Source organism: Lutra lutra, chromosome 17 (assembly GCF_902655055.1).
Source record: "Lutra lutra chromosome 17, mLutLut1.2, whole genome shotgun sequence".
Classification (NCBI taxonomy): domain Eukaryota; kingdom Metazoa; phylum Chordata; class Mammalia; order Carnivora; family Mustelidae; genus Lutra; species Lutra lutra.
This window is the reverse complement of record NC_062294.1, coordinates 43,599,211-43,606,992: the sequence shown is the minus strand read 5'-3', so window position 1 is coordinate 43,606,992 and position 7,782 is coordinate 43,599,211. Positions and strand designations below refer to the sequence as shown.

The following is a 7,782-nucleotide window of genomic DNA, read 5'->3' as shown; positions in this document are numbered from 1 at the left end:
TTGTGTTGGGATCACCTTAACAATAGATCTCCAGACCCCAGTCCCAGAGTTTCTGATCCAGTACTTCTAGGTGAGGCCCAAACATTTGCATTTCTAACAAGTTCCCAAGGGATGCCAATGCTGTGGGTCTGGGGATCCCTGGACACACTTTGAAAACCACTGGGCTAAACCAGGGCCATCTGCTTACTTGCAGGGAACTGTCCACTACAGCTGTGCTGAAAGCTGGTGGATTGAGGGGATTTAGCATTCTAAGTGTGTGCCAGAGAGACCAATATACTTAGAGACGTAAAGCGGGGCCCGGAAGCAGAGAGGGGCAGAGGTAAAGATGCTAGTTCGACATTTGCTGTAGGTATCTGGCTATGGTTTTGTGCAAAATGACACTGCACCAGACGTGTGACCAAGGCAGTGTCAGGTCTTGCTTTCACTGAGCTCAAATTTCAAAAGTGAAAAAGACACTCCTCCAGACAGCCCAGAGTGTTCACGGCTGGGCTGGGAGAAACTTGGGCTGCACAGATTGGGGCTATAATGACAGAGGCCCAGACCACAGTGGCCAGAGAGGTGTGATCGGAGACACACAGGGGAAAATAATTAAGGGCTTTGATGGCAAACTGCAGGCCAGAGTGGTCAGGGCTCTACAGAGGAAGCAGAGGGGATCCCAGAGGCAGAGTCTAACCTTTTAGGCTCCCCCAACCCCTGTCCCCAGTCAGGGAGGCTTCCTGGGGGAGAAGACCTTTATGCTGAGACCTGAAGGATGAGTACCAACAAAGCAGGTAGGCAAAGGGGCCCTCTGCATTGTTTGTGTGTCCTCATCCTATAGCACATGCAGTCTGGGAGGTCCCTGCGGTACCTGGATAGTCCCGTGCATGTGTCTGTATGTGCTGTAATCCTTCATCAGCTCCTACAAGGGGATCCTGGTGGGATGGTGGTTTGGGAGGCTCTGCTTAATTGCCGCATTTACTTAATTACAACATCTAGAGAAGGGGACAAAAGGAGCAGAAAGAGTCCCAGCAGGAAGAAGAGGTTAAATTGCCTGAGAGCTGAAAGGGCCTTGGGGGGAAGGGGACTGCTCATATACACACACAGAATCTGCCTAAACATACAAATACACACGGCAGACACATCCATATTCCTACATGCACGTCACGTACTCAGAGGCTCACCAAACACAGACACAGCAGGTGCATGGAACGCATGTACACCTGGTTTCATGTTCAAAAACAAGGGACATACACAAGTGCACACTTAGTCACATACCTCCAATACGCACACGCACAGACTCACACTCAGACATGTGAGAAGTCATACGTGCAGAAACATACTCTGCTCAGATTCTTTCTTGCATGCTTGGTGAGCTACATTCTCACACATGTACACAAGAAAAATATTCAGAAAGCCTATCAAACACCTACAAGGGATGGGCACACACACACGTGCATACACACATGCGTGCACATGGACATTCAAATCAATGATGTCACTCTGTCAGAAAAAGAGTTTATAAATAAACTCAGACCCCTTTCAAATTGGGGGTTGTTTGAGCAGTGATGGATAGAGGTGGTGTCTCTTTATCCTCAACTAATACCCACCAACCCAAGTCCAGCCTCCCGTGTTCACTGGAATTAGCTCAGCTTTGTAATTAGCACATGAATCAGCACTGGGGACTAGGAACTCACTTTTTTATTTTTTAAAGAATTTATTTATTTATTTGACACACACACACACACACACACACACACAGAGAGCATAAGCAGGGGGAACAGGAGAGGGAGAAGCATGCTCTCCACTGAGCAGGGATCCTGATGTGGGGCTTGGTCCCAGAACCCTGGGATCAAGACCAAAGCTGAAGGCAGAGGCTTAACCCACTGAGCCAGACAGGCACACACAGGACCCTACTTTAAAAATTAGGTCTGGGGGTACCTAGGTGGCTCAGTGGGTTAAGCCTCTGCCTTCGGCTCAGGTCATGATCCCAGGGTCCTGGGATCGAGCCCCACATCAGGCTTTCTGTTCAACAGGGATCCTGCTTCCCCTTCTCTCTCTCTGCCTGCCTCTCTGCCTACTTGTGGTCTCTGTCAAATAAATACATAAAATCTTAAAAAAAAAAAAAAAAAGATTAGGTCTGAAGGTGCATTCCCGTATGGATGGGTCAAAAGAGACAGGCAGGAAGATGTGTATATCCTCACCACCCTCCCAAACATATACACTAACCACTCTAAATCAGACTGATGGGTTTCTGGCAAGCATGGACTTTTTTCAGGGCAATCACAAGATCCTGTGTATAAGACTCTGCTTAACGATGGTCGAAGACCTCTCAATGCTTGAGGTCTGCTTTAATGACTTCCAACTGTCAGCCTGGAAGAGAACTTCCATAAGAACATGGGGGAAAGTTTACATTTGTGCAAAGAATGGAGGGGAATATACTGGTAATTTTTTTTTTTAAAGTTGAATACATCCTTTTTTTTTTTTTTCAGATTTTATTTATTTATTTCACAGACAGAGATCACAAGTAGGCAGAGAGGCAGGCACAGAGAGAGGAGGAAGCAGGCTCTCTGCCAAGCAGAGAGCCCGATGTAGGGCTCCATCCCAGGACCCTGGGATCATGACCTGAGCTGAAGGCAGAGGCTTTAACCCACTGAACCATCCAGGCGCCCCTATACTGGTAATTTTTAATTAGTAAACATAAAGCCTTTGGGCCACTGTATGAAACTGCTATATGAAAGCCTGGACACCACAACTGGGGATTAGAGGTTCATGTCGCAGAATGACAGGCGGGTGTCCAAGGTTTACTGTTATCAGGGGACCAGAGAGGAAGGGTCAGAGTATCCGTGCGTACAATGTCAGCTACTCTAACAAAGAACCCTCTTGATTTCAGTGACTTCATACAATAGTTGATTTCTTGCCACAGGTGTCCTGCTTGGTTTGCAGCTGTCCTCCATCTGGTGACTCACACAGGAGACTTGTTAATCTTCTGCCTCCATTATTTCCTGGGGCTCAGAATTATCTGCTTCCACCTGGCAAATGGGAGGAGACAGGGTGGAGAAGGTTCACCATCTTAAAAAACTGGCCCCAGAAAAAAAACTTCAATAAACCTCCCTTCTATCCATATTTTACTGGAAAGAACTAGTCACATGGCCACCCCGGATGCAAGGAGGGCTGAGAATTTATTCCCAGGTTGGGTAGCTTCCTCCCAGTCACGATTATGCAGAGTGTATGGATTATAATGGACCCAACATCAACCATCACCAGATATACAAGCTCAGGGCAGGCAGCAAGAACAGGCGGTGGGATCTCCTTCCATCAGCTACACCAAATCTTGCTCCAGGGACACGTCTGGGCCCCACCCTGACCCACCTATACTGGGCCCCTGCCTTTGGGCTGGGTGACCACAAATTTTACTTCTTTGAGGGAAAAGTGAATCTAGCTTGACTTGATAAATGTTTAGGTCGATGCAGAAAGAGGATGGTGAGTGCCCCATCCCCAAGCATTTATTGAGCCCTGGCTGTGTGACAGACCTGATGCAGGGAACGTACCTGTGAATCAGATACGGTTGAGGCTTTGGTATTTTGTCTCCTCATAAGGCAGAAAGAGAATAGGTAATTTCTGAACTGTGGTTTTCACTGTGATATTCCGTTACGAACAAGATGGAGGAGAGGAGAGGAACAAGGACATCACCAAGTCTACCTGCCAGTGCATGATGATGGGGTTGGGGGTGGAGGTTCAGTGAAGGGATGAGGACAACATTTAAGGAGAAGGTCACCTGGCCCAGAAGGGGGTGGGGTTTTCTAGGTGTGAATATAATCCCAGTATGCACAGATCTGTGTGCTAATCAGAAACTAATGATTCCAGCTTCTAACACAAATGGCTGTTGATTCAAGTGCTAATCAGAAATCTGAGCTCTGTGAACAGATACTGTGCTGACTCATGTGCTAATGATAAATTTATGCTGATTGTAAACTCTGTCCTGGAGCAAGGCTAAATCACAAATTTGGGCAGAAACTCAGAGATCCACATGCAAATGGCCATTTTGAGTTGATTCATGTGCTAATTACAATCTCGGGCTAATTTAACAGAGTGATCAGAGGGTGTTACAGTCTTGGTGAAGAAGAGCACCCACTGGGGAAGACTGACAGCCTAAATTCATATCCCAGCTCTGCTACTGACCAGCTGAACTAACTTTGGGCAAATTATTCCCTTCTTTGGGCCTCAACTTCATTCTCGATAGTACCTCAAAAGGCTTGTTGAGAGGATTAAATGAGATAATTCATGTACAAAGCTGGAAGCAGTGGTTCACATTAAGTACTTACTCTATAAGTACTAGGTGTAATGATAACGATAATATACAGCCAACAGTTGTCATTTTTCTTTTTAAGATTTTATTTATTTATTTGACACAGAGAGAGAGAGAGTAGGCAGAGTGGCAGGCAGAGAGAGAGAGAGGGAAGCAGGCTCCCTGCTGAGCAGAGAGCCCTATGAGGGACTGGATCCCAGGACCCTGAGATCATGACCTGAGCCGAAGGCAGAGGCTTAACCCACTGAGCCGCCCAGGCCCCAGTTCTGTCCTCATTTCATTTAATCTTCACAGTGGGCCCTACCTCCAACTTATTCACCACCACCATTCTTCCTTGGGCCAGGTGCGGGGCCCCTTCCCTCTGGACTGGCCTCCCAGAGGTTTCCAGGTCAACCCTCAGCGTTCCCCAGTCCCGGACGCTTCTGCTACTCTCAGCACTATTCCCTGGTTTAGACATAACCACTCATCTGCCACGTGGGGGCAGCAACACATCGCTCAGCCACTACGCGCGCGGTGCATTGTGGAGCACGTAGTCTCTTGCGTGGGTTAAACGGTGGTTCTGGCCTACCAAGCCCACTGCATTTCCCAGAAGGCTACGCGACACCCTCTGCCTCACCTTGCTCAAATCTGGTGGCTGAAGAGGCCTCTCCCCCTCTTAGAGCGCGCCTCCAGAGTGGCGCGGGGGATTGTGGGATGTGGGAACTGAGCCTTGCGCCCTGTGGGGGGACTGCTGCGCAAGCGCGGGGGGCTGGTCAAGCCAGATGGACCTTAGCAGGTTGGTATAGGCCACTGTTCTGTCCCAGGAGTCGCAGCCGCTTTGAAGCAGCAGGGGGAGGGGTTATGTGGGGTGGGGGGGCGCTGTGCAGTCCTTTAAGAACCAGCGAGACCCCCACCGCTGTATATGTCCTGGAGCCAGCCTGCGGCTCTCCTCAATTGCCACTATCCCCTGTCAACTCTCGAGCCTGTTCATAGCGCTTTAGTCTTAAAAGAAGAAAAATCCCTTCCCCTTCCTTTCTCTCTTTTCCTTCACAGCTACCTCTCTACCCCCTTTAAAAGCAAAAAAACCCCGAAAACTCCACCTTATTATGGTAATGTTCAACGATGCATAAAACCAGAATAGTGTAATGATCCCCCAGGTACCCATCACCTTTTTTCAGCTATTATCAACATATGGCCAATCTTGCTGTATTTTTCTGCCTCCCTCCCCGCAGAATTAGTTTAAAGCAAAATCCCAGACATCATATGCTTCCATCCATAAATACTTCTTTATGTATCTCTAAAATACACGTTTCTTAAAAAAAAAAAAAAAAAACAACCTTTATCGCAGCCAACAACAAATAATTTCCTAATTTTATTTAATACCCAACTTGTCCCGATATTTCCCTGATTGTCTTATAAATGTCTTAACTGTTGACTGGCTCGTATTAGAATCCAAACAAGATCTACGCATTGCATTTTGTTGGCACCTGTTTAAGTCTTTTATTCTAGGGTGGTTCCCCCTCCCTCTCATTTATCCCACAGTCTGATTTGGCTGGTTGCATTTCTTGGTGTCCTTTATTATGTTCTTCTGTCACCTGTATGTCCTGCAAACTGGTAGATCGAGAGGCTGGGTCCGATTCAGGTTTAATTAATTAATTTATTTTTAAAAATATTTTATTTATTTATTTGACAGAGAGAAAGATCACAAGTAGGCAGAGAGGCAGGTGGGGTGGGAGGCGGAGTAGGCTCCCTGCTGAGCAGAGAGCCTGATGTAGGGCTTTATCCCAGGATCCTGAGACCGTGACCCGAGCGGAAGGCAGAGGCTTCACCCACTGAGCCAGCCGGGTGGTAAGAATACTTCATGGGTGATGCTGAGTTCTTCAGTCAGGAGGCACATAATAATGTCTGGATGTTTCTTTTGTGTTTGTGATATGAATTTCCAGTGTTGGGTTTCAGTGTTGTCAGCCTGATCCATCCATTATAGTAACACAGGGAAGTGTCTACATGCTCTCCCCTCCATCTCTTTCCCTCTGTTTCACAAAAAACCCCAACACCTTTGTGTTGCTAAAACTCTTCCGTGTAGCTATACTCAAGAGGCAATTCTCTGTCCTTAACACTGCTTCTACAGCAGCCGGCCTATCCCGTGCTGTCCAGTATGGTAGGCACTAGCTACACAGGGTCCTGAAGGTCTAACTAGTCCTAATTTAGAAGTGCTGGAAGTATAAATAAACACTGGGATTTTGAAGACTTATTACTAAAAAAAGAAAAAGAATGTAAAATATCTCAAGAGTTTTAAAAACATTGGTAATATGTAGGGGTGCCCGGGTGGCACGGAAGCATCCCACTCTTGGTTTTGGGTCAGGTCGTCATCTCGAGCTCCTTGCTGAGCATGGAGTCTGCTTCAGATTCTCTCTTCTCCCTCTGCCCCTCCTGTTCGTCCTCTCTCTCTCTCTCTCAAATAAATAAATTAAAAAAAAATTTTTTTAAAGATTTTATTTATTTATTTGACAGACAGAGATCACAAGTAGGCAGAGAGGCAGGCGGGGTGGGGGGGAGCAGGCTCCCCGCCGAGCACCAAGCGGGGAGCCCGATATGGGGCTTGATCCCAGGACCCTGGGATCATGACCTGAGCTGAAGGCAGAGGCTTTAACCCACTGAGCCACCCAGGCACACCCCCCAATTTTTTTTTTTTAAGATTTTATTTATTTGACAGACAGAGATCACAAGCAGGCAGAGCAACAGGCAGAGAGAGAGAGGAGGAAGCAGGCTCCCCGTGCAGCAGAGAGCCCGATGGGCTCGATCCCAGGACCCTGGGATCATGACCTGAGCCGAAGGCAGAGGCTTAATCCACTGAGCCACCCAGGTGCCCCTTAAAAAAATTTTTTTAAAAACATTGTCAACTTGCTGAAACAAGAGAATTGGGGATGTATTAATAATAAAACATATGACTGGACTATTTTATTAAAATACTTTCACCTGTTTTTTTCTTTTTAACTGTGGCTACTGGAAAATTTTATTTTATTTTATTTTTAAATTTATTTAAGTAATCTCTACACCCAACACAGGGCTCAAACTCATGGCTCCCATGATCATAACTCACGTGCTCTTCCGACTCAACCAGCTAGGTGCCCCCCCCCCCCAATTTTTAAATGATGCACATGGCTTACATTGTATTTCTATTAGAAAGCATCGTTTTACACCTAGTGGTTTGCAAAGTGTGATATCTGGGTCTGCAGCAGCAGCATCATATGACAACTTGTTAGAAATGCAAATTATGTTGCTCTAGACCCACTGAACTGTGATCTCTGGGGACAAGACCCAGCAGTCTGCATTTTAACAAGTCCTCCAGACCAGTCCTGTCTGAAAACTCCCCTTCTGGTTTCTGTGACACAGCTCTTCCAAACCCACCCACTTCTCACTGCTCCACTGTTAACACCCTGGTCCAAACCCCATTCAGTGTACCACCTGGACTACCACAATTGCTTATAGACTGGTTTCCCTGCCTCTAATCTTGTGTC

At 46.9% G+C, this 7,782-nt stretch overlaps 1 long non-coding RNA gene across 1 annotated transcript; it reads right to left on the bottom strand.

The window, feature by feature from the left end:
* Nucleotides 1-2,586: 2,586 nt before the first annotated feature.
* On the bottom strand, nucleotides 2,587-4,733 carry LOC125088472 (uncharacterized). The gene is made up of 3 exons (XR_007123708.1): nucleotides 4,590-4,733; nucleotides 3,528-3,678; nucleotides 2,587-3,008 (listed from the first exon to the last, which is right to left on the bottom strand). It is a non-coding gene; the product is annotated as an uncharacterized LOC125088472 (long non-coding RNA).
* Between the last annotated feature and the right edge of the window lie 3,049 nt (nucleotides 4,734-7,782).